The 27419-nt window shown below is 39.7% G+C and overlaps 1 protein-coding gene across 3 annotated transcripts in view; it reads right to left on the bottom strand.

Moving 5' to 3' along the window:
- LRRC8C (leucine rich repeat containing 8 VRAC subunit C) overlaps positions 1-27419 on the bottom strand; it is an 89619-nt gene that overhangs the window by 48824 nt on the left and 13376 nt on the right. The window contains exon 2 of one of the 3 annotated variants that reach the window (XM_027592524.2): positions 7561-7604. The exons of the other annotated variants lie outside the window; for them this stretch is intronic. The gene's annotated coding sequence lies outside the window, so the exon portion shown is untranslated. The remainder of the gene's footprint in view (positions 1-7560; positions 7605-27419) is intronic. 3 annotated transcript variants of the gene reach the window in all.

The raw sequence follows: 27419 nt of genomic DNA, 5'->3' as shown, positions 1-27419 counted from the left end.
GGAGGGGGATGGAGGGTTGGGGTGACTGGGTGATGGGCACTAAGGAGGGCAATGGATGGAATGAGCACTGTGTGTTATATACAACTGATGTATCACCGACCTCTACCTCTGAAACTAATAATATACTATATGTTAATTAATTGAATTTAAATAAAATTTTTAAAAAAGATGGGTTGTTAGAGAAACAGCTGGTCAAGATGACACAGCCTTTTAGTGTTTGAGCTCCGAACACACTTCACCTCTTTTGGGTAAGTGTATGTATATAGGCATGTTTATGTACCTACCATGTATGTGTGCACATATTATAGTACATATGAATGTACATAGATGTATAATACATACCCACACACAGGCTTTATTATTTTAACATATCATAAGGCTAAAAGGTGATATCCAGCACAGCAATAATCCTTGGAATTATTTTTGATGCAAAAAAAAAGGGTAGGGATAAAGAAGTTGATTAAAAAACTCCCATAACTAGAGAGAGGACAGATGGACCTTGGGCTCACTGATTGAAAAAAAATTCTTTTTTGTATTCTTTCACAAATTTCAGCATTTCTGATGAAAGACATGCATAACAGGGACTACACTTGATCTCTCTTTCATTATTATTGTAGCTTCTGATTGATTTGTTACCATTTCAAGAGTTAGTGTTTCAAGTTGAAGGAGTCACTTCTGAAAATTAACTGCTTGGGTTTAAAGTTTTTTCCCCTAAAGATCAATCAGCATAATTTTATTTCTATTTTTTTTCTATTTTAGATATGTAAATGATTATCTCTATATTTCTTCCAACTTGAATTTCCAACTTAATATGTAAGAGTTTAGTTTATCTAATTAAATAATGTCCTTGGAAATATGGCATTTCAATTCAATCATGAGATTCTGGTATCCTAATTAAAATTATATAATTTTTACATTATGTTATATATCTGCCTCTGTGTCCTTTTGCAGAAATCCATGTGCATTTCTTTATTAAAATACTTATTTCCAAAAGTCATTTTAATGGCTCTACAAAATTTACTTCTCCAAAAGATCGTATCATATAATCCTTTGGTAAGGAATATTGGTAAAGTTACTTGCAAACCCAGAGTTTCTTATTTCTTTCACTTATTTGGCTCTCCCTGAACAATCTGTCTTCTTCCCTCTCAAGAGAATCTTAATATCGTCTTCTCCAGAATTAATTACACAGAGCAAATTCTGCTCTATTAATCTTTACCTTTAAGAACGTGAAATGTACTCTACTTCTATTCAAACCTGATTGCTAACACAGTTCTCCAATGCCTATCGGGCAGGTATGGCCAGCATTTGCTTTGTTCTACATTTTTCTGGAAGCTGGAAAGTGGCATCACCTTTAGACAGTACATCCATACACCATTCAAGGGAACAAGAGCCAATTCCAATGATAACAGGTGTTGTAATCGTAATGTGGCCCATTATAAAAATGAATTTAAGCACATGAAATATGAATTCTACAGAAAAGAAATCCACATACATTGTTCATCGATGTTACTAAATCAAATGGCCAATTCTCAGCCCTCACCTATTTGCTCTATCAGCATATCAGCAGCACAGGCATAATTTGACCATTCTTTATTTCACTTTCAGGAAGCCACAGCCTTTAGGTTCTCCTCCTCTTTCCCTGGCTGTTCCTTCTTTAACTCCTTTGCTGGTTCCTCCTCTTTGACCTGACCTCTGACTTTGGAGTGCTCAGTGCTCAGTCTTTAGTCCTCTTCTCTTCCCAAAGTCTGTCTTCGTCTGGTGATTGCATCTAGGCACAGTGCTTTAAAGAGCATCCATAAGGAACACAAATTCATATCTGAATCCAGAGTCATGGACCCAACTGTCTACTTGACATCTCCATGTGGATATGCACCAGACACATTAAATGCAGTATGTCCCAAATCCACTCCAGTTCTATTCTCTTATTCCTACCTCCTCCTAACTCCAGCAAAGCCCTGTGTCTCTTGCAACTTTCCTATCTCAGTCGATGGAACTCCATCTTTCCAGTTGCTTAGGTTCAAAAACTTGGAGTCATCCCCGACTGTTCTTTGTCTCTTACATCCCACATCCAATCTGCCAAAATATGTTGTGTTCCTTAATTTTTTGTCTGTCTCCTACAAGAATGTAAATTTCAAGAAGGCAGGTACTTTTCAGTTCTATTTTGTACGTTGATGTATCCCAACTATCCAGAAAATAATGCTTGACATATAGTAGGCACTCATTGTTTGCTGAATAAATTAGTTGAAAATGCATAATTTTAATGAAGGACGGGGTGGGGGGTGCAATTGCCTTTAGCTTTAGAAATAATCGTTATAAAGGCAAAGTATGTCTCTGAGTAATGTCATGGGAGGAAGATCCCATGGTGCAGGGCCAGGACATCAGCTGGTGTCCTGAGGCTAGTGCGGAGAAGGGGTGCAAGTGAGGAAGAACGCAGAAATACCATGATTTATTTAGGGGTTCTTCCCAGCTGTACCCAAAGGCCCCATAAATCCTAATAAAGTCATCAGGATATGCTCAAAACATCAATTATAAAAGTAAAACAAACTGCTTTTCTTCTGGCAGTACAATGATAGAAATAAAAAACGGGAGAAAATGCCAAATTTTCCAGTTCCTAAAATGATACCTTTCTCTCTTGGGAAAACATGACTCTAGATTGTATTTTACTCTGTAGTTGTGGTACACGTGACAAAATATCTCTAGAAAACTCCACCAAAGAAGATCAACTCCATGGTTCTACAGAAATATATTCAATTAAAAGAAAATCATAAACAAGTCATAAAATTTTAGAACCTGAATGGCACCTTCAGAGATGATCTCGTCAATAACTCTCCTTTTACGAGTGAAAAACTTGAGCCGAGAGCTTAGGTGACTTGCCCAAGGAACACAGCCAATGGTAAGCCAAAACCTCTAACCAAATCTTATCCCTTATAGCTCTTAGTTAATACTACATCATGCTGATTCAAAAGTAAAGAATTTTGAATATCCTAAGAAACAAACTGTTTAAGTAGAATTTGTCCTGTATTCAATTTCTCTTTTCATATTCCTATTTGATGGCATGAAATTTTAAAAAGCTATTATTAATACATATATTTAAATGACTTTTGAGCTCTACTGGCCTTACAGTCCCATAAAGCAAGAATTTGACTCAGACAGAATGGGAAGAGGCAAGTGAAACTTGCAACCCAAGGGATACTTCTGTGTTATTATCTCCTTGCATATTTCCATGATGCCATGTCAAATTAATGGCCCAATCACATTATTTGGAAAATATTCAAATTGAGCTTAACTTGTTTTTCCTAAGAGTGGTAGTGGAGGTGGGAAGCAAAAATTACTCCTACCTAGCAAATCACGTTCTTAAAAAAAGATATACCTCTTCCTCATTATACCTTTCACATACTTAAAGAAAAATCCCTTTAATCATTCTACTTCAGGTCCTACATCTCAAGGACTTTGCTTTGCATGACGGTTTCCACAGTTATCTTTATCGTAGTCAGAAGCTTTTGAATCCACTAAAAGTTTGTTACATATGATGATCACCAGCTGAATTTTTTTTCTCACAAGCATGGATTACCTTTATTTACTCATGCACTTGCTATAGAATAATGGGAGTGTAAGATATGTCAGGTACTGTGCTAGGTGCTAGGGGAATGGAAGTGAACGAAACAGAAGACAAGGTACCTGTCCTCACCCCCGTATTAAAGAAATTCCTATGAAAGCATCAATTATAATTGGTCTGCTTCGTAAATGTGACGGGATTAGTGTTTCCTGCGCCAATGATGCCTTTAAAGAGGTTATTTTTACTCTACTGAAGACAGGGTTTATATCTTGTTTATCTCTGTGTCTTCTAGAAAACACAATGCCTTAGAATGGACCTCAATTCCCATTTGTTAAATCAAACTAGGCCTCCATATACACACATACTCACACACAGATACACACACCCAGTTGTGCATTTTGTAGTAAGGGCCAAGCTCTTTCTTCTATTATTATCCTCTGTTAAAAGTATGACGCTGCAATAAATAAAAGAGTGACTATTACCATATAGCTTCACATTGTAAATAATGATTATTCAAAGAACATGCACTACTGAAGAGTGTTTGAGAAGAAGAAAAGAGTCAGGAATAATTTATGATTTCAAAGTTAAGGATCCTTGAAATTTTAATGCACAATGTTCTGTCACTAGTGCTAAAGAAGATGTGTCGATCAATAATGACTTCTTAGGTCGAGCGTGTACCCAATGGCCAAATTTTGTGACTCCCTTATCAGAACATTGCTCTATTAAGAAACAAGAGACAGAAAGCAGATCCACACGTAACAGTCTTGTTTATGATAATAATGGTTTGGAATAGTGCACTTCTAAATCTTGGTGAGATCTTAAAAAAAGGCTTTGCTTTCTTTGGAATTTTCGTCAAAGAGCTTCAGCTTCATCATATGACACCAATAACTATTTAATGCTTACAGTGTACACTTCAAGTAAATGTGAATTCAGAAATCTTTTCTAAAATGAGGCTGCATTGTGATCTGATAGTCTTAAAAAGTGATCATAAAGGATTATCATCAAATGTTACTCCCTGCCTTCCTCATCTCTGTCATTGTGAATTTACAGACAGTCTCTCCGAGAAATACGGCTTCGGCTCTCGGCATCCCACTGGTCTTCATGGTCACCTCTTTGTTTCAGGTTGTTTCCCTCTCCTTTAAAGCAGGAACAGTCTTGCAGGAGACACAGTGTATACATAAACCTCCACCCCCTCTCTAACAGGATTCTAAACCCTTGAAAAGATTGTGTGTTTCCCTTCCAACACTTGATATCATTTAAATGTGATTGAGACAAGATTTCAGTTCATCTTATCAGTTTTGACTTCCAGAAACTAAGTCTAGGATTCAATTGAGTAAATCTGTAATGACTGCTTTGAAGACTATCTCTTCCTTTCATGGACAAAAAGAAACATTTACCTCCAGTCCCGTTTTACCCGTCTGAGCAAGGAAAGCACAACAGTCCTAAGCAGCAGATGCACCGTGAACATACGGAGCAGGCCAGAAAATGCAGACAAAACAGGTGCTGGCCAGGCGGTCAGTCTCCCTGGAAGCCTGCTTCCTTTCTGACCGAAGGACAGCCAGCAGAGGATGGCGGGGAAGACAGGAAGACCCTGTCCTTCAGAACATCAACACTGAATGCTCTTAGTTTTTTACTTTTTGGAGTTGAGTGGCCTGAAAGCCAGAGGTCACCTTTCATTTCATATTGTTAGCGCCGGGGTATAACATGCTCCATAGTTTAAGTTGAATTCCTAATGATTCTACGGGGGAAGGTTGCCTCATCTGTTCCATTAGGCAGTTTGGCATGTTTTACAAATACTTTTCACAAACATAGATAGACTGATACTTAGAAAAACAGTCAACCAAAAGTGTGACAGGCAGCTAAAGCAACTTATTATCAAGAACTTTCCCACTAAGCTTTTTTTTTTTATGTGGTAAAATTAAAAAATTTCTACCTATGTTAAATATAACACCTTGGGAACGAAGTAACACTGCTCTGGAAACAAGAGATTGGTGTTTAAAGTGAGAGATTGGAAGACTAACGGATTTATAGTATAACCTTTTGATTGCCCTTTTTATTAAATTCTTTACAGGGATCTACCAATTACAATTTCTCTTTTAAGAGAAGGTTTGAGAATAGCAAAAAAAAAAAAAAAAATTAACTGCTAAGTTAATTTTGGGGCTTTTCAAAAAGGTTGTTTTCAGGAAGTCAGCTCCTGGTTTGTCTTTCCTGTTGGATGTGCTCAATAAAATCCCTGATGAAGGAAGTCCAGGTCCTCCAGCCCCCAGGAAGACACGACTCTATGTGAGAGAATTAACAACTACCATACTTTTATTGGCAGAATATTAAAATGGATGTGGATGCACCTAAAAATTAGAATATTAGGTTTTTGTTCATTCCACATAAATATTTAATGCAAGGCTCTTTGCCTACAGGAAGAATATTTGTTGGGTTTGGCTCTAACTTTAACATATTGATTTAATGGTCCATCTTTTCCAAGTTAGGTATTATATGAGTTCCCTCTTCCAACTCTTATTTTCTCACAGCAAAGCTAAATGAAATCTAACACAATGATACTCGATACTCCTAGAGGCTTGCATTCTAGAAGCTGAGGGAGGGAATAAAAGTTTTTTTATATGAAGGTTCTAGGAGAATATGGTCAAAGGCTACCTGCCTGTCAGACCTCGAATATGCCAAAAATCTAAATGAAAGAAAAGCTTGGGAGGTATGAATCAACTAATTAACGTACATCTGTTTCTGAAGATAATAGATTCTTTAGTTAAAAAGGACAAAAAACAAAAAAGCTACCCCCACCCCCAAAAGAAATAGTGAAAGGAGGTGACCTACATTACATGATTGCAAAGGTCAAGTGATCTGTGTGGCTCTTAAAGTCACTACGAGGGTGATTCAGGCAATAGTAGCAGGGAGTTGTGGTGTTAATCCTATAACTGAAATAAATGTTCTTTCAATTCCCCTTTGCTTTGCAGATTCCTATGCATCCTGCAGATCTTGGCTTTGGCGCCGTGTGCTCAGGCAAGCCACCCCTGATCTCCCCGACTGGGTCAAACCCAGCACGCAGGCTCTGCAGCACCCTGGACTCCCTAGGTGGCCTCTGTCGCAGACCCCATTTTCCACTCATTTGTGTGGTTCTTGGATGAATGTTGCTCTCCATTCTATTCCTATCATCTAGCAGTCTTTGGCATGTAACAGGTGCTCAACATATATTCACTGAATAAATGAATTATTAAAAACAAAGCTACAAGACCAAGTAAGTGTGAGATCTCAGGCTTACTCATTTGAACACTTTTGTCAGCAAAAAGAAAAAAGAGGAAAAAAAAATAGAACTCATTAGCTAACATGGAATAAGACCCAAAGCAGTACCACCTTTATAGACAAACTGTATAGTATTTTGAAATTGTTTACTTGCAGTTGCTATTATTAGTAAGAAAGATGGCTTGGGGCCAGTGGAGTCCCTTCCTGAGAAAACTGTCTCAAAGACATTGAGGGCCCTGCTAAATATATTTTTAAAAATGGTTGAAAGACCTAGAAAACAAGATACTGAAGCCCCGCAATCTATTGACTTGCATGGTGCCATCTGGTTCTCTAAAGTTGTTTTGGTCAGCAACTTCATCAGTAGGATGAAAAGGTGGACTAGGGAAACTTGAAAGGAGCACAACCAGTTCAGTAGTTGTTAAATTGGGATTTTTTTTTTTAAAGATTTTATTTATCTGTCAGAGAGAGAGAGCATAAGCAGGGGGAGTGGCAGGCAGAGGGAGAGGGAGAAGCAGGCTTCCTGCTGAGCAGGGAGCCCGATGCGGGGCTCGATCCCAGGACCCCGGGATCATGACCTGAGCCGAAGGCAGACGCTTAACTGACCCAGCCACCCAGGCATCCCAAATTGGGAGGTTTTATGTATTAATCACAAATACTGAAAAATGAAAAATTGTGTAGAAAGGTCACAGAATGTATCTAAAACCTTAGATTTAGTTGGAAAAAGTAAGGAAGAAACAAGAAAAAAAACCTACCTTTTTAAAGTCAAACATTTCAAAGCTGAGAGACTCTGGAAGTTCTGAAATAAAATGGGAATTTAGGAATGCATGGATGATCTTTTGGGTGGCTCAGGTCCAAGGGAAAATCAAGGTTTATGGAACAACAACTGTGGGGATTTGTTTGTTTTTATCTGTTCTGTAATGTTTGATCCTATTTTCAGATGACCCATGTTAAAAGCTTAATAGACTAATGTTTTAGGGACCAAAAAAATGTCTCTATAGACATAAATTTAAATTGTTTTGGTAAAGCCAAAATAAATATCCACTCAACAAAGAAACAAATTGGTGGAAAGATAGGGTGATTCATTTCTACTCCATGTCCTCAGATACAAACAGAGTCCATGTTGGGATTCTTGTGGGAAAGAAGTAGGATTTGGGAAAATGAGGTGGAGAAAGCCCTGACGTCATGATTCACCCTTGGTCTCTCCCCTCTGGAAGCTGAGAGAAGGATAAATTATCCTTGGAGATACCTACTTCAGGAGCACAGTTTCTCAAGGATAGATGCAGTGTCTTTAAGAGCTTTGTATCCCTAGCACTTACCACAGTGCCTGGCACCTTTATTCATTCGTTTTTTGTTTTGTTTTGTTTTATTTTGTTTTGTTTTGTTTTTAAGACTTATTTATTCGAGGGGGGGGCAGAGGAAGAGAGAGAAAATCTCAAGCAGACTCCCTGCTAAGCATGGAGCCCAAAGCAGGGCTGGATCCCAGGACCCCAAGATCATGACCTGAGCCAAAATCAAGAGTTGGGCACTTAACCCACTGAGCCACCTAGGAGCCCCTTATTCATTCTTTTACAAGTCCTAGAGTAGCTTTAAACTGCAAGGTATTGAGCTCACCAATGTGGATATACTAGTGAGTAAGCCAGACATAACCCTTGTCCGTATGAACCCTACATTATGATGGAGAGACAGATAATAAATCATGACAATTTAATCACAGTTGTGATAGGTATGATGAAATGGAAGTCTAGGACACTGATATATACTGAGATACCTGAGACACTGCGGGTTTAAGAAGTGATGTCTGCATGGAAATATGAAGTACAGATAGGAATAGTTATCTAGGTAAAGTTGGAAGCCAGGATCAGGAGAACATTCCAGGCATAATGAAAGGTCTGTAATATGATGGCTCTTTGTTCCCCCTTTAAGATGTATCCGTTTAGCCCTCCATCACTCATCATAACTGTTTTGTTTCTGTGTACATTGAATGAGGTTAGATCTGATATTTTCTATCTCTGGAGACACAGGGCAGCCCAAGCTGGTCCAGATTGCGAGACAAAGAGGGCAACAAGTTACACATTCTTAGACTGAAATGCCAAAGGCACTAAGACTCACCAAGAGTCTAATTTTCTAAAAATTTACACAAAGCAACCTTTTTGTAGAAGCATGTAGACCTTATCAGCTTCACCTTGTACTTTGCTGCTGAAAATGCCTTCTCAAACATATGAACCAACTTCTCCTGGATCTCCTGAATCAACCTCCACACAACGCCTTCACTCTCTTGTTAATTGTCTAGAGATGCTCCAAATTTCGGGGTGGGTAGGCCATGTTTGGTGCTGAATTCACAAAATGCTCACCACAAATAGCGAACATTGTTCTCGAATCTCAGTAGACGAGTCATGACCAGTGAGGGGGCTGCTCAGTAATTTCCTGGGACTGAGCACAGGTGGCAACTATGAGGGCCAACGCTGCTCTTCTCCCCTGCATCTGTCCAAACATGTGCCAACCTGCAGTGTAGCCACCTAGCTCAAAATTCATCTAGAATTCCTCCTTTGGAGCTGACTTCTGAGTTACACATAGGAAATTCAGTCTTTGGCCAGAGGACAGTCTCCTTTGGTTTATTTTTTTAAATTTTCTCCTTTTCTTCTTTCTCTTAAAAAAAAAAAAACCCTTCTTTCCTTTTCTTTCTTCCCCCTTCCCTCCATCTTTCCTCCTTTCCTCCCTCTTTCAACATTTGTTATCCAACTACTACGTGTCAAGAACTGGGGATAAAAGATAAATAAGCTATAGTCAAATATGTGGGCAACAGATCTATTAAACAAGGAAACTCAAAAATGTGTCATCTTTTCTCTTTGCTCCTTAGTTTTTTGCGTGAATTCAAACTCAAAAAGTTTGTGAGCCAGACCAGCATTGGGAAAGATGCATGCCAACTAGCCATTTAACTCCTCCAGGTAATTTGCCAAGAGACTTGCCAGAGAAGGACAGAGATATAAAACCAAACAGGAGATTGCCCTGGGATGAAGTAAAAATGAAAACAGAACTGAACAGGTGTCTTAACTTTCACAATCTGAACTTAGAATAGAGTGGGACAGATTTTTTGGTGAATCCTTTGCTATACAAACTCTTGCAACTTGCTATTCAAAACCCAAGACCCAAATAAATTTGGATAATAAGAAATAATATTTGTTCCATATTTTTATGTCTTTTTTTAAGATTTATTATTTTAGAGAGAGCATGCGGGTGTGTGAGCAGGGGGAGGGGCAGAGGGAGAGGGAGACAAGCAGATTCCCTGCTGAGTGGGGAGCCTTGATGCAGGGCTTGATCCCAGGACCCTGAGATCATGACCTGAACCGAAATCAAGAGCCACTCAACTGACTGAGCCACCCAGGCACCTCATCATGTCTCTTTTTAATCAAGATATAATTGACATATAACATTGTATTAGTTTCAGGTATATAATATGATTTGATATATGCGTATATATTGTGAAATGATTACCCAAATCAGTTTAGTTAATATCCACCAACCACACATAGTTACAACTTTTTTCTTGTGATGAGGATTTTTAAGATGGAGTCTTTTAGCAAGTTTCCAATATACAATATGGTACTGTTAACTATAGTTGCCACACTGTACATTACATCCCGACACTTAATTATTTTGTAACTGAAAGTTCATTCTTTTTGACCCCCTTCCCCCATTTTGCCTACCCCTCCCTCTGGTAACCAGCCATTTCTTCTCTGTATCTACAAATTTTGTTTTATTTTATTTTTTTTAGATTCCACATTTTAAGTGAGATCACACAGTATTTGTCTTTCTCAGTCTTACTTATTTCACATAGCATAATGCCCTCAAGGTCCATGCACTTTCATAAATGGCAGAATTTCCTCCTTTTTGTGGCTGAAAAATATTCCATTGTGTGTCTATACACACCACATTTGCTTTATCCCCTGATCCATCGATAGACGCTTAGGTTGTTTCCATGTTTTGGCTATTGCAAATAATGCTGCAATGCGCATGGGGGTGTAGGTACCTTTCTGAGTTAGTGTTTTTTGTTTCCTTCAGATAAATACCCAGAAGGTGGAACTGCTAGATTGTATGGTAGTTCTATTTTTAAATTTTTTCAGGAACCTCATACTGTTTTCCATAGTGCCTACACCAACTTACATTTCTACCAATAGTGCACAAGGGTTCCCTTTTCTCTACCTCCTCCCAATGCTTGTTATTTCTTGTTGTTTTGATAATAACTATTCTAACAAGTAAGTGGTTGATAACAAGAGCTGATATCTCATTGTGGTTTTGGTTTGCATTTCCCTGGTGATTAGTGATGTTGAGCACCTTTTCATATACTTGTTGCCCATTTGTATGTTTTCTTTGGAAAAAGAACTATTCAGATCATCTGCCTACTTTTAATAGAACTACTTTTTTTCCTATTGAATTATAGGAGTTCTTCACATATTTTGGATATTAACCCCTTATCATATATATGGTTTGCAAGTATTTTCCCCTATTCCATAGGTTGCCTTTTCATTTTCCTTTCCTGTATAGAAGCTTTATGGTTTGATGTGGTCTCCACTTGTTTACTTTTGCTTTTGTTGCCTTTGCTTCTGGTGTCAAATCCAAAAAATCATTGCCAAGACTGATGTCAGGGAGCTTATCCCCTATGTTTCTTCTAGGAGTTTAATGGTTTTAGGTCTTATGTTCAAGTCTTTAATTCATTTTGAGTTTACTTTTGTGTGTGGTATAAGGTAGTGGTCCAGTTTCATTCTTTTGCAGGTAGCTGTCCAGTTTGCTCAACACCATTTATTGAAGAGACTGTCTTGTCCCCATTGTATATTCATCCATTATTTCTTAAACTGGCCTTTATTTTTTCCTCTGGTGAGAAGGTCCATGGCTCTTTTCTAATCCTCAGTAGGATTTTAATTCCCCCACATACTTAACTACTATACCAACAGTACCTCAGCCATTGTGGCTACAGAAAAGCAGAAAACATCTGTGTAAAGAAAGTAGCTGTGGGAATTAAACTAGAAAAGAAGTAAGAACATGAATGAGTCAGCATGAGGGTAAAACAGCTTTAAATGCATCAACTTCAAAGAGAAAATGAAATTATTTGGGTTGCCCTAGTAACACCAAGATAAAATGTGGAAGTAAAAATGCAAGATTTAACACTAAGAAAACCTCCTTCAGCACTGAGGTCTCTCACTCGTGGAATGAGCTTTACCATGGCAACAGGCAAAAAAACATGTAAACAGATTAAAGAAAGAGAATATCCAAGGGAGTAGAACCATAGTAATAAGGACTAAGCTTATCTAATAAACATTCTGTACCTTTCTTTTCTTTAACTCCCAGAATTAAACAGGGGGAAGGCAAAGAGTCTACAGGGATCAAATGAGACTTTCTTCAGTAATGTGTGATCTTAAATGACTTTAGAAGTTCAGCTTTATGTATTTCCAGCCCACTCGTTTTTCCCCAAATGGCATGGTACCGCCACACATTCTAGAGCTCTGGTTTTCTTATAGGAAAAGACAAAGAAACAAACCTAAGGAATAGGTTACATTTCCCATGCCCAATCTCTACTTCTTGGGAGGTGATATGTCCTTAGTAATGAAGGCAAGAACAGACAGTCGTATTAATGTAGTACCAGAGTTTTAAAAGTGTTACTCTAGAATTACAGTGACGGGGGGCATAGCACTCAAGCAAGCCAAAGTGCCTGAGTGTGGATCTTGGTTCTGCCACTTGTGACCTGGGTGACAAGGAGCAGGTCTTACTTAATCTGTTTCTTCTTCTTTAAAATGGAGAAAAGCATAGAATCTTCCTTCACAGGACTACCGGGAGAAGTGTGTTAAGAGATCACTGTAGCAAACACTAACGGCAGTCCTATAGCCCTCAATATACGACAGCTACTGATACCATTGGTAAAGCTAATGATCAGATTTGGTAAGTGTGATACGGAGTTTACTGTTAGGAATAAGAATTCCTTGGTGTTTGGAGCCTTTGGTTCTAACTTGGGATATCGCACTAAAACATAATTCTTCATACAAACAGAAGAAGCAAACTTTGAATCATTTTTGTTAGAGGGAAAAGGAAAAGCATAATAACAATGAACATTTAATATTATTGTGTCTACTACTTGCCAGACATGAAACATGTTATCTGTGGGGCTTCCACATTAAACCCACGAGGTAGTATTATCTTTGCTCTACAGAAGAGGAAGTGTGCAAAGAGCGATTAAATAATTTCTCCAAAGTTTCAAAGGCTGTGACTAGCATAGAAAAACTTCCCACTCGGGTCTGTCACATTCCAATGCCCAAGCTCATTCTCCTTGATTAGAGAAATTATTTCAGTCTCTAACAACTTCCTTTACGGAGAATTCAGCCTTGTCATCCATGGGCAACAACACCTATTTGAGGAGTTAGCTATCTGAGGACGGAATTCAGGGCAATCTTATTTACAATTTGCTCATTCTAGTCTAAAATCTGGCACTGAGAAAGAAAGCCAGTTTGGGGTAAGATCTTCAGGGTTATAAAGGGCTCGGTTTCTCTCTGTAGAGGAGTAACTGGTATGAGACTTACTATTCTATCACATGGAGCTAGAAAAAACAGAATTTTACCAGAGACACAGAGAGTCCTTAATGTTATACTTTTGGTTATTTGGTTATACCCATTTTTCATTTGACACTAAACCCTTGGTTGGAGAATGCCATACTCAAATTTTATACTGTTCCAATCTCTTTTTGGGGGAATCTCCATGTGATTTCCAGGAACTCAGAGCAGCAAAACAGCAAGAACCTTCTGTACTGAAAACTTGAATACTGGGAAATGTATACCAAATTAAAACAGAAGGACAGCGACTACTTACTTCCTTTTCATTGTTCTTTTTCAAATTAATCTGGCCAACACACTTAACTATTAACCATCTCTTGCCTCTAGAAAATTATCAGAATTTCCCTTCCCTGATGCTCTAGCAAAGTTTTTGCTTTATTACAGAGATGCCCACAAAGAGGATTGGTTTTTCTACAAAATGGTTCAAATGTTCACTATCTTTTTAAAATTATGTCTCTGCATTTCTGGCTTCCCCATCCAGGTCCACAAAGTTTCCAGAGGCAGGGAATAGAAAATGCTTCAGGTGGGGGTGCCTGGGTGGCGCAATGGGTTACAAATCCAACTCTTGGTTTGTGCTCAGGGCCGTGATCTCAGGGTCATGAGATCGAGGCCGGTGTCGGGCTCCATGCTCAGTGTGGAGTCTGCTTAAGACTCTCCCTCCCTCTCCCCTTCCCCATCTCCCCTCCCCAGCTCTCTCTCAAATAAATAAATAAACTTTAAAAAATATACTTCAGGGGAACCTCATGTGAATATTCTCATGGGTACCTAAAATTTCTTCCCAATCCCTGGAGCTACAGCCTTAGTTGTGCCCGCTAATTTTTGATGTTAAGACGTATCCAAATACAGAGGACCACTCCGAAGTTGTAGCTCTTGTAGGGACTCATCTGGCTTATGATGTGGTTTCACATCAACTGAGTTCCAGAGCTCACATTCCCTTAGCCTCGATTTTCTTCATACCATCAAATAGTACCCTGCAGATACTTCTATTACTGCTCTGCTTTCTGCTTTATTCATTTGCTTTGTCCCAACTCCCCAAGTTTCCACCTTTTCCAGTTTTCCCCAATATAAGTAATCCTGATCAACCTGATGGATGAGATGTGGGGTTTCAGAGAGGGAGATGACACCAAGATTTTTGACTTGCAGAAGAGAAAGGATGGGATTGCCATTTGCTAAGGGGAGAGAGAAGCTGCAGCAAGAACTGGCTTGGGGAAGGGGCAATAAGCTTGGTTAGAGGCCTGTTAAATCTGAGCCACCTATCAGGGGCTCCATTCACAGCTGTTTACACTAGGCTGGAGCTAGGAAGATCTGGGCAGGAGAGACAAATGTGGGAGTCATCACCCTACAGGAAGTGGGTAAAGCCATGGGGCAGGATGAAGTCACTTAGGAAGTGCATAGCAAGAAGAAAACCACCTAAGGACTTCCCGTAGCAAGGAGCATTTTCCTAACAGATGTGGGACTGAGTCACTCTCACTTCCTTAGGTTCCTGTGCAAATGTCATATTATCAGACGCCTTCTCTGGTCACCCTATTTGTTTTTTTAAGATTTATTTATTTGAGAGAGAGAGCACGCAAGTGAGCGCAAGTGGGGGGACGGGCAGACCGAGAGGGAATCTCAAGCAGACTCCTGCTGAGCACAGAGTCCCACATGAGGCTTGATGCCACAACCCTGAGATCATGACCCAAGCTGAAATCAAGAGTCAGCTGCTTAACCGACTGAGCCACCCAGGCGCCCTTCTGGTCACCCTATTCAAAATATTAATACTAACTTGCTGTGGCCAGTAGCACACCAGCCCAGCATTCGCTTTTTCATTCTAAGTGACTTTTCTCAACAGCATTATCTTTGTCAGATGTACTACATATGTACTCACTTGTTTACTTGTGTCTGTCTCCCGAGTTATAAGCTCAGTTCCATAAGAAACGGGAACTTTGCTTTGTTTACTCCTATCTCCCACTGTGCAGAACAGTGCCTGGCACATAAAAAAGTACTCAATAAATAGTTGCTGAGAGACAAGGGTATACTTACTCTGAAATTCTCCCAGTGGTTAAAAATGTGTAGCAGAAATATTCTGTGAATACCAGGATTTACAGTTAAGTGCACTTAGTTTGGGGGAAGAGAACCACCAGATGTCTTTTGCAATACTCTGCATTTTCTCATGCTTGCACTCTGCTTAGGGGCAAAAGGGATGCCAAGAAGGCAATCCAAGGCCACCTGAGAGATTTATGAGTAGGTTGAAAAGGAAAATCTTTTTTTTTTTTTTTTTTGCCTTGTTCAAGGAGTTGGGAGAAGGAAGATGGGAACGGGAAAAGAGGTGTTCTCAGCCTGATTTATTCTGAACCTAGGGTTCCTTTATAAAAATATTAGTAGGATTATGTTCTTTCCTCTACTCCCATTGCCTGCCTAAGCCACCTTCCAGGGACCTACCACTGAATCAGGTAAAGGCCACAAGAAAGGAAGAACAGGTGTTTACTAAGTAACAGCAGTGCAACAGTGGTCATTGATAGTTTGGGTCAAAATTGTCAGTGGCAATTGACCAGCAATGCACAAGTGCAGGAAAATGTGGGAAGTTACGGTGGATCAGAAGTAGAACAAATCAGCAACACTGTCGTTCTTTAAAAAAACAACAGGATACTGAATTTGGGGTATTCAAGGGCCAGAAAGTTAATCTTTTTCTACAACTAGAATGATTCGGGTCCATTACTGGAGTTTGAGGAATGTGGAAAAACATCACACACTTATTTAAGAGCAACAAATTCTACCTTCAAAAATATATCCAGATCCAACCGTTTCTGACTCATCTCTATTGCTTTTACCCTGGTCCAAGCCATCATTATCCCTCAACTAGATTATTGCAATCAGAACTGATCTCCCTGCTTCTACCACTGACCTATACAGATTAAGTCTCAACGGAGCAGCCAAATGATCCTATTAAAATATTGGGCCAGACACTCTCCTAGACATCTCCTCTGCTCATCTCACTTAGAGAAAAAAGGCATAATCTTTGCTAAAATTCTACAAGGCCCCATGCAATCTGCACCCCTCCCACCTCCAATAGCAGTATTTTAGCCTTCTCCTTCACTCTCACTTTGCTCCAGCAGCACTGGTCCTTCTTGCAGGTTCTTGAACATTCCAGATTCACTCCTGCTTCAGGGCATTTGCATTTGCGGTGCCCTCTGCCTGGAATTCTCCTCTTCATGATATCTGTCTGGCTCAATGCTTTGCTTTCTTCAGGCCTTGCTGAAACTTATCCAGATTCTAACCAGTTTTCACCATCTCTGTCACCACCCCTCTGGTCCAAGCCTTCACCAGCTCTTGCTTGGGTAACACGGCAAAGCTGATTTCATATCATAAACCACCCCCAGCCCCGGCACTCCGTGTCTCCTGCCCTGCCTTATTTTTCTTTATAGCATTTAGGACCCTGAACATACCACATATTTTACTTATATATTTCTCTTCTGTTTCCTCCCACTTGAATGTAAGCCCCAGGAGGCCAGGAATTTTTGCCTGCTTTGGACGCTATTTTGTCTGTAACATCTAGGAGAGTGTCTAGCCCATATTTGTCATTCAATAGATATTTGCTGAATGAAAAAATTGTAGAAACAGAACCCACAGAGAAATGTTACATACACTGAGATAAGCAAAGGAATATAGAATTCTAACAGATGAGTCAAGAACCTGTAAATATATGGACAGACTAAGGTACCAAATACAAAATCCTTCAACTTTGTGTATAAAAACAGACTTCAAACTGTTACGTGAGAAGTTTACGGTAGACAGGAAGAATCTGTTATTAAATGATTGAACAGAAGGCTCTAGAACAAAACCTGTCAGGTGGTCTTGCCTTGGAAATGTGAAAAATAGGCAAGACTCTCTCTGGAGGCAGAATGCCAGCTAAGAAAGCCCCCTGCCGCTCCACTCAGAGCCTAAGATAAGTCTTTCCTTGGGAGCCAACGTTACTTACGAAAGAGCAGAAAGGGGTATGTGTTTCCAAAGGGAAAACATGTGGACTGATATGAAATTAGGAACTGTCAGTTGGAAAACCTGTTGACAGAATCTGGGCTGAGCCGGTCTTCTGAAGCTTATTAGAACATCTTGCGGGGAGGTAGAGTAGTGGCTCTCAATGTTGCCTGCACACTGGGCTCAGCTAGAAAGCTTTAAAAATACTGATGCTTGGGTCCAATTAAGTCAGTATATCTGGGGTGGGACATGGGCATGAGGTTTCTCAGGTGATTCTAACACACAGCTGAGGTTGAGACCTATTTCCCTACAAACATCTTACTTCCTCTTCTTGTGATAAAACATAAACTCAAGCATCAGATGAAATCTGAAGGAAAAACCAGAGCCTTATCTGGGCCTATCAAAGCAGAATTCACTTACTTAAAGGGACTTTGGTACTCTATAAATTTATACTCTAGAGCTATAAGGAATAGGTTAATCACATCTTAAGTTACTAGGTACCTCTGACCCTCTCTTTCCCCAGACCAGCACATCAAGACAGGATCTCCCTGCAGCCCCTTTCCCATGGGAAATACTTGCCACGGGATGACATCTGCGAGGGTCTTAGACCATATCTGCAGTGTCCTATTTTGGAAGCCTGTGGCTCAGTATTTTTGTACACAGTCCAGGACCAACACTTTCCCTTACCTGTTCTGTTCACTCCTTCACGCCCCTCTCTGGGTTATTTATACACCCATCTATCTCCCCTCTCATACTGTAAATCCTGCAAGGGCAGAGTGTTGCTCAGTTTGGCACTCCTAGACTCTGCCCTAGTTGTCTGAGCAGTCATGGTTGTACATGGACATGAAGCTCCACACAGGCAGCAATGATTTACCCCTCCAGAACATTCTCTGAATGTAGATGATGCTTTTAAACGTTAGAACTGCAATCCATTTTCATTTTACAGGCATTTTATTTTAGAACGACAGTGAGTATTGATCTTCCCTAGCAAAGATCTCTTTACATATAAAGGAAAATGCACCTCCAGCACAACATGAGCTAAGGTTGACTGTGCACCTAGTCAGTGTCTGGCCCTTTGCATATAACATATTACTTCATCCCCAAATATCCTGAGGCTCCAGGTACTGTCAGCCCACTCTTACAGAAGAGACCGAGTCTGTGGAAGGTAGATGTCCTGCCCGGCGTTACACAACATTAAGCAGAGAATCCTGACTACAAGGCAGGGAATCTGTTTTTAGAGCCAGCTATTTTAAGTCACTAAACCTAACATTCCACAAACAATAGAAACAACAGAATTGAAGACTGAATTCCTTCAAGATTTAATTTAGGAAATAGTTAAAAAGAAAGGGTGTTTTCCTCTACAGAAAAAATTCTTTAAAAACCGGAGTGATGCTACTTAAAATTTCCTATTAGCTTACATTATAATATCAGAGATGCTTTCTTTCAAATTTATATTCTACTCAGTGTATAATATCTACTCTGTGTGTGTGTGTATTATATTAGCATGTGTTTTCTTTTAAATTTCTGTTTGCTTTTCCATTGGCAGTGGCTCCCAATGCTCTGGCTTTAAATCTCTTAGCTCTTCAGTCTCTTGGTCAAACACTTAATAACTTTAAAGAATTTAAAGGGTAGAATCTACTTCATCCAATAGCTAAATGAGAGTATGAATAGTCCATTTTCCTGTTAGAAAAGTGTCCATTTTCAGCATACTGAACATCCATATTATTAATAAGCACAGTTTACCACTTGATAATGTACAGGTTCAATTTTTACACCAATTGCTTAGTTTTAGAAAGACAACAAAGGGGAGTGGCTCAGGCAGTTAAGCGTCTGACTCTTGATTTCAGCTCAGGTCATGACCTCAGAGTCATGAGATCGAGCCCCGCATCAGGCTCTGCGCTCAGCGTGGAGTCTACATGAGATTCTCTCTCCCTCTGCCTCTGCCCCTCACCCCCACTCATGTTCTAAATAAATAAATAAATAAATAAATAAATCTTAAAAAACAAGAAAGGCAAGGAAGATTTCTTTAATCCTGTTCATAGGTGATTCTAATATAAAACAGTGATGGTGCTTAGGTAAAATCTTTTTTAAAGTGAGGACATGGTTGTCTATTTTTAAAATACTGTGTTTCTCTACCTTCCCGACTTCCACTAAATAAATGTCTTGGTTGGAGTTCAAGATGTTGAGAGATGGGGAACAACTATTTTTTTAAAATTTTTTAAAAAGATTTTATTTATTTATCTGAGAGAGAGAGAGAGAGCACAAGCCGGGGGCAGGGGCAGGGGCAGAGGGAGAAGCGGGCTCCCCACTGAGCAGGGAGCCCGATGTGGGACTTGATCCCGGGACTCCGGGATCCTGACCTGAGCCAAAGGCAGCCACTTAGCCGACTGAGCCACCCAGGTGCCCTGGAAATGACTATTTTAAAATGTTATGGAGGTTACAAATTTTCTCTTTTTTGATTATATTCTAAAAACAAGTATATTTTATAACAGGCTTCACTCCAGGTTTCCAAGCAAACACACCCAAATAGATTAATCTATCAGAGCCTTAGACTGTTTTCAGATGCTATACTTAACACTGCTTATAATGTCATGCAAATAATTTCGATTCAGTTTGTATATGTCAACAGGAAGAGGTCTGGCAGAAACATAAAAATTCTAAGCAAACTAATTCTGAGACTCAAGCAATTCCATTACCAGAAATGTTAGTTAAACCAAACAGTAGTGTGGCCAAAGCACATCAAGGAACACCACTGTTTTCAAGATTTGTGGTTTCCTCATATAAGGGACCTATTCTGCTCATATTTGGATGTGGCACAAGGGGGCTTTTGGAAAGCATGGTGTATTTCGATTACAAAAAAATCTCTACACAGCTGAGTAAATGTAAAGATGCTCGCAGTCATATACACTCTTGTTCCTGGAATTCTCTATAAATATGTTTCCTGCTTAACACTGAGAACACACCTTGCCTCCCCTACACCATTTTTGGTTTTGTGTATAAAATATTCTAATGTGATATGGTCCTTTGTGTGTGGCTCCAGTTTGGGTCTAACATTTTTTTCTCTTCTGTGGCAGAATAGATCCCCTGAAAATTTCTGCAGAGGCACACTGTCATCAGATTAAGCATCCTTCTTCTAAACCACAGCGGCCGCTGCTTACTGAGCCCACGGCCATCCTTAGGTGAACTTATAAGGAAAGGATATGCCCCTACTTAGAACACTGGCATGATTTTCAGAGCATTTTAATATAAAATTTCAAGGTAGTTTGTGCAAATTTCCTTCTCTATGAAGTGATTACAGTTGTTGTGTACATCTAGGGTGATATAAAGTCCTTAGTTCAAAACAAGTATATGCCCACAATAAAACTAATAAAAAATATTCCTGTTATTACCTTGTATATATATATTACCTCACTGAACATGGACATTCCCAGAACATGAGGTTTAGTCATAAGCAGCCACATTCATCCAAAAAATAAAAAGTCATCCCTACTTGCCATTTTTTTTTCCAACCTAATGTAGTGGTTACAATGCAAATTTTACAGCTAGAAAGACCTGGGTTTAAAATCTATCTGTGGGGCGCCTGGGTGGCTCAGTCATTAAGTGTCTGCCTTCGGCTCAGGTCATGGTCCCAGGGTCCTGGGATCGAGCCCCGCATCGGGCTCCCCGCTCCGCGGGAAGCCTGCTGCTCCCTCTCCCACTCGCCCTGCTTGTGTTCCCTCTCTCGCTGTGTCTCTCTCTGTCAAATAAATAAATAAAATCTTAAAAAATAATAATAAAAAAATAAAATCTATCTGTGGCAACCTTTTTAAATTATGCACAGTTTGAAAAGTGCCTGGCAGGAAATATGACAATTATCAACCTCATTATTTAATTAAGAAAACATGAGCTAGGCTTCTCTCTTGGGAAGAGTCTGGATCCTCGAAAATCCTATTTACTCTATGTTTCTCTATATTTACTGTTCATGGAACGTGTCTAAAAAGTACCCCAAAACTGTGGTGTCCTCTTTAAATGTTTGCTAATTTTTTTTCAAGATAGGCCAGTTTCCTCAAATCAACATCTCTAATTCCATGTGTTACCTGTCCTTGTTGCATGGATATATTGAAACAAAAGCCCATGAAAATGCCACCCTGCCCCAATTCTTGAACCAGATCTCTACAAATCCAGACGTCTCGGAGGTGCAAATCTGCCAGATCCCCCACAGCCTATGTGGCTCCTGGAGCTTACTCAGCACCTAGCAACTCTGGAGTATGACCTGGAGTTTTAGGAAACTCCCGAGTTGAAGGAAATCTTAATGATGATGATAATGATAAAGTAATGGTAAGGTTAACTGAACAGTTGACCTTAAGAACAAGCCCTTCCCTACCGCACACTGTCAGGTGGGTAGACCTGCTAGTGCGAAGAACACACAACCTTGGAAAGGCTGTTCCTCGCTGCCATCTACAAACACAGCTGCCTTTCTGTGGTCTATGGGATGGTCAGCAACGCACGTGCCTCTGCTCTGTGTGCCTTCAGCTATAAGACGGCAATACCACGGTGGGAGAGAAGATCACTTACTGTCTCCCAACATCCAGTCTCTCCTTTTTACATGATAATAGGCAAGTATATGTTCCAGTCCCTTTGGAGGCAGGGGTGACCATGTGACTTAGTCCTAGCCAGTGAAACAGAAAGAGAAAAAAAATATCGTCAACTCCGAATTGCGCCCTTCAAGGCAAGGAGTTTGCCCTCAACATGTCCTCCTCCCCACTTGTGAGTTGGGATGAAGGTTTAGTATTCATCACCTTCAATCAGACCAGTGAGGGATACATGAAAGCGATGGTGGAACGTCAAGACATGAGGAGGCTGAACCCTTGACATCACAGACCCACGTGATTATGTTCCTACTAGTATGAGAGGGAAAGAAAGAATGTCCTTTCTTGTTTCGGTCACCGTTAGGGATGGAGAAAGCAGACTCTGATAGTATTTGCACTCCTGACTTAACTCTTTAGCCGCATGGGGCAGCGCTCACCCCAGAGGAGGTAAGTGCATGCCAGATGGGGAGTATGAGAAGCCACAGGGTACACACGGCATATTTTACAGGCACGCTGAACTTACTAAAAGATTTTGGATTAAAAGAAAGTGTTATATTGAAACCAACAAGGGGGTAGTTTAATGTGCTTTTTAAAGTTAAAATACAAGATATTAAATGAAATCTGGTACTTCACCTCTGCTTCTAGTTCTACTCCAGATTTCTGAAATAAGCTGAAATTCTGAAAGTCTGATTTCTGAAAATCACTTCTATCCTGCAGGAGGCTTGATGGAAAGTATGAAGAGCATTAGTTGTAGAAAGAACATTAGACTGGAAGTTCAAGGTTCTAGACTAAACTCCATCTCTGACTATACTATATTAGACAAGTCCTACTGCCCTGGTGCTTGTACATGAATAAAACAGAGTCTCACACCTATGTGTCCAGTCAATACACACTATTGTATATAGACACACACTACTGGGTTGTGTGCAGGATAAAGATGATGTAGACATGACCTTGCAAGGCAGTAAGATGCTAGGTGTTGTAATCCTGGAACAATGATGTCTAGGTGGAAACCTTCCCCAAAAGGCTGCTTAGCACCATAAACATCCTATTGGGAAACTCTTCAGTGGATAAACTCTACAATTCACACAGTACTCCTAAACAGCTTTCTATGTTTCGTTATGAAATGTGAAAACACTATTGTAGATTACCAGCCGTTTGGGGAATGCCTCCAACCGGAAAGACAGATATAAACACATAATCAAGAGTGAATGAACTCACAGAAAAACCAAAAGCAGGAGCAGCACACAAAGCAGATTGCAACAGATCCCATTTAAATTAATAATTAGCATTCTCAGAGCACTAGAAGATACTGTATCCATAAAATAAACGTATCAGAAAAAACTTGGAAATTAAAAATAAGATAATAAAAAAGTCACTGTAAGGGTTAGATTATAATGCTGAGGAAATTCATCTTAAAGTCAAACAAAAAGGCACAGGGGAAGAACAAATAGATACATAGATTTCAGATCCGACAGCTAAAAAAAACCAGAAATCTCATAGAATAAAAAGATAAAATGAATGAAGAAACTACCAGGGAAATATTGTAAAATTTTCCCGAACTGAAGGGAAAGGCTGACCAATGTGTCTAGCACAATGAATGAATATAAATCCTTGTACCATCATGAGGTTTCAGAACTCAGGGATAAAGAGACGACCCTAAAAGCTTCTGTGGGAGATGAAGTGGGAGGAGACATACAAAGAAACAAAACTCAGACCAGCGTGAGACTTTTCAGTGACAATACAGTGACATACCAGAAGATAATGGTTAAAAAGAAAACCTTTAGAATTCTCAGTGAAAGTAATTGTTAACATAGAGTTCAATATCCAGCCAAACTAACTTTCAAGTCTGAGAGTAGAATAAATAATAGATTTTAGACACTGAAAGGCTCAGAAAACTTAGTTTTATGCATTCTTTCTTTAAAAAGCCCCGAGGGATGTAAAGGCGATTAAAAAAACCCTTCTCCTAAATCCCAGCCTTAAATAGCCAGCTGCAGACTTGACATTTATAACTGGATGTTTAACAGGCATTTCAAAATCAGTCAGTTCAAATCAGAATTCTTCATTTTACCCCCAAATCTGCTCTTTCCACAATCTTCCACATTTCAGTTTTTCTGGTTCGAAACCTGGAATTTTGACTTTATTCTCTCACATCCAGGTCTATCCCGTCCACAAAGCCTATTGGGGTCAACCTTGACAGTATCTCCAGAATAGGACCATTTCTCATCACACCGACTGCTATGACCTGAGCCACCAGCAGATCTCCTGTGGTTCACTGCAACAGCTTCCTAACTAGTCTCCCTGCTTCCATGCTTGCCTCCTACAGCCTAGTCCCTTCTGTGCCTCTGTTTCTCAAAGGGTGCCTTTTCAGGGGCTCCGTGAGGTCAATACTACACATTATTTGCCTTTTTATTCTCATTTTCTTGTGAGTATACAGTGTTTTCTAGAAGCTACATGACATGTGATAGTGAACAGGCTCAACAGACCCCCGAGGAGACTGTAAAAATGTAAACAATGTCATTTTCTCTTTTTTGGAGGAAAATATAGTTATTTTCATTAAAATATGTTATCTGTTAGCATGTAGTGGCTTTATTATTGTCATCTTAAAATAAATACTTAGTTTTAAATTCCTAATATGGTAAATATCTACAGATCAAAGACACACAAAGCCCTTTTGGGGTCTTCAAAAATTTTTTAAGAGTGAAAGGCCCCGAGGCCAAAAAAAAAAATTGGCGAAGGGCTTCTGTACACTGCAGCCAGAGTGATCCTTTCAAAAGTCAAGTCAGGGCGCCTGCGTGGCTCAGTCGTTAAGCGTCTGCCTTTGGCTCAGGTCATGGTCCCAGGGTCCTGGGATCGAGTCCCACATCGGGATCCCTGCTCAGCGGGAAGCCTGCTTCTCCCTCTCCCACTCCCCCTGCTTGTGTTCCTGCTCTCGCTGTGTGTCTCTCTGTCAAATTAATAAATAAAATCTTTAAAAAAAATAAAAAAAATAAAAGTCAAGTCAGATTTTGATCCTCATTTGTTCACAATCCTCTAACAGCTCCTCACTTCGCTCAGAGTAGAAGTGGACAAAAATAAAATCTTTTAAAAAGGGTCGGGGGGGGGGGCGGTGCCTGGCTGGCTCAGGCGGTAGAGCATATGACTCTTGATCTGGGTTGTGAGGTTGAGCCCCACGTTGAATGTAGAGATGACCTAAAAATAAAATCTTAAAAAAAAAAAAAATGGAAGCGGACAAGATACTCCATGAGTCTACAACATCCTCTCTTAATAACTGCTATTCTCCCCCTTACTCAGTGCCCTTCCCTCACCCTGGCCTTTTTGCTGTTCCTCCATCGCGCCAAGGATATGCCTTTATATTTGCTATTCCCTCTGCCTGGATTGCTCTTTCCTCAGATAGGGATGGCTCCCTCCCTGAGTTCAGGTCTTTGCCTTCTAAGTCATATTTTTCACTGGTTCCCTTTCCAGATATTTAAAATACTTGCAAATATTTCTTTGTCCCCCTGTGGTAGTGCTACCCCTTATCTTTGCCACTTACATATTTGTTTACCTTACCCACTCTGTCAAAGAGTAAGTCCTCAGGGACAATAGCTGGTTTTAATCTCCTCAAAGGATAGCAGACCTGATGACTTGTACCCTGTATGGTCTTAAATGAAAAATACATGATCTCAAGGGGTTATCTGGCTAAGCCTTCAGACAAGACCATATTTGACCCATGGCAGAGAGCCCCAACTCTACTCTATTTTTAAAGTGTCTTAAAGACCCAGGCTCTATGAAAATTTGTGTAAAGGCTGATGTCTTGATGTCATCCTCATGCTGCAGGTTAATTTTTTACCTGTTTTTCTTTTTTTTTAAGATTTGTTTTAGAGAGAGAGAGAGAGAGAGAGAGAGAGAGAGCATGAGTGGGAAGGGCAGAGGGAAAGGGAGAGAGAATCTCAAGTAGACTCCATGCTGAGAGTGGAGCCCAATGTGGGGCTCAATCTCATAACCCTGAGATCATAACCTAAGCTGAAACCTCAGTTCAAAACTGTGGCACCCAGGTGCCCCAAATTTTTACCTCTTTTGAGAAGAGATGTACAATCGCTGTTCACGTTCAGTTGGAGACCCCTTTATACCCTTGGAAGTAATTGTTAAATTTCTCCTTGTCCTCATCTTAGCTGAAACATCCAATTCCTTTCATTTTTTCCACATAGATTCAGTTTTTCAATGCTTTAATCCGTTTGTGATGGTCTTATGACTCCCTTCCAAATTTTTCATCTTCCTATTTATTTGTGTAGTCCTAAATTAAGCTGTAAGAGTTAGTGTGGCGTCAAAGTTCCTAGAGTCTACTTTTCTTTTACTGCATCCCAGTGTATGCTTTTAAAATATACAATACATTGCCTTGTAAAAGAAAAATCGTTCCTAATCTGTTTGTATGATATAATTTGCAACCTCTTCCCAGAAAGAAATGTGCTCGCAATACAACACTCAAGTAATGATTCTCATGAACTTTAATGACATTAAGACTCGTTCTGGGAAGTTAGTTACCACCCACACAGTTGACCAGCTGTCAACCAAGTTTAGTGCCCTTTAACAAATATTATTTTCTTTTGATGTCAAATCTAATGCTTTTCTAACCATTCTCTTCTCCCACAAAATGTCCCTACCAAGAGAAAATCTTTAAATTAGCCTACTGGAGAGCTTTTCTCTTACAGGAAGTTTGTTATAAAACTTTGACACATACTAACAATGAAGTTGTCATTTTTTTTTTTTTTTTAAATGCAGGGATAAGGAATCTTGCTCTAAAAAGGGAGTGATAGTAAATATTTAGGATTTACAGGTCACATATAGTCTGTGTTGCATATTCTTTCAAAAAAAATTTAAACAACCCTTCAAAAATGTAAAAACAAATTTCAGCAAGTGGGCCAGATAAAAAACAGGTTGCAGACCCAAACTATGTTGGCCACAGTTTGCCAATAGTTCTTGAAGGTTCAATGGAGACTCATCTCAAAAGAAGCAGAACTGTGAGTATCCTCTGGATTAAGGAACTTCATGGCATGTATACTGTTGAGATCCTTTGTGTTTTTCTTCCTGGGTCTTGGAGTTTTTGCTGGGATATGGCAGTTTGAGCACTTGAATGTCCAAGTCTAATGGCTGAATGGGTTCTCATTCTACTGGGCTTAGATGACTTGCCATCCAAGTTGAGAGCTTGGAGAGCAGGCCCTAAGAAGTGGCTGAACTTGGGGTTGAAGTTAAAATAGAACTCCTCCCCAGAATGAGGTTAGAGAGGTATATTGATATCTGAGAGACATAAACGACTCCCAAGGAGTCAAGTGTAGGACCCAAAGTTTCTGTCCCATGTTTTGAGGATTTCCATGGCCAGGGTTCTGTATCTGACACATTCCACGGCTAAATGTCTGTTATTTTACTAAGAAACAATCAAACCCCTTAAAAAGAAAATTTACGATGGGCAAAAGTATGCATTGTTAAGGAAAAAAGTACCCCAAACTTGGAAAC

This window comes from Zalophus californianus, chromosome 4, assembly GCF_009762305.2.
Source record: "Zalophus californianus isolate mZalCal1 chromosome 4, mZalCal1.pri.v2, whole genome shotgun sequence".
In the NCBI taxonomy this organism is placed as follows: Eukaryota; Metazoa; Chordata; class Mammalia; order Carnivora; family Otariidae; genus Zalophus; species Zalophus californianus.
Note: the sequence above shows the minus strand (reverse complement) of the source record. Positions and strands in the feature narration are given on the sequence as shown.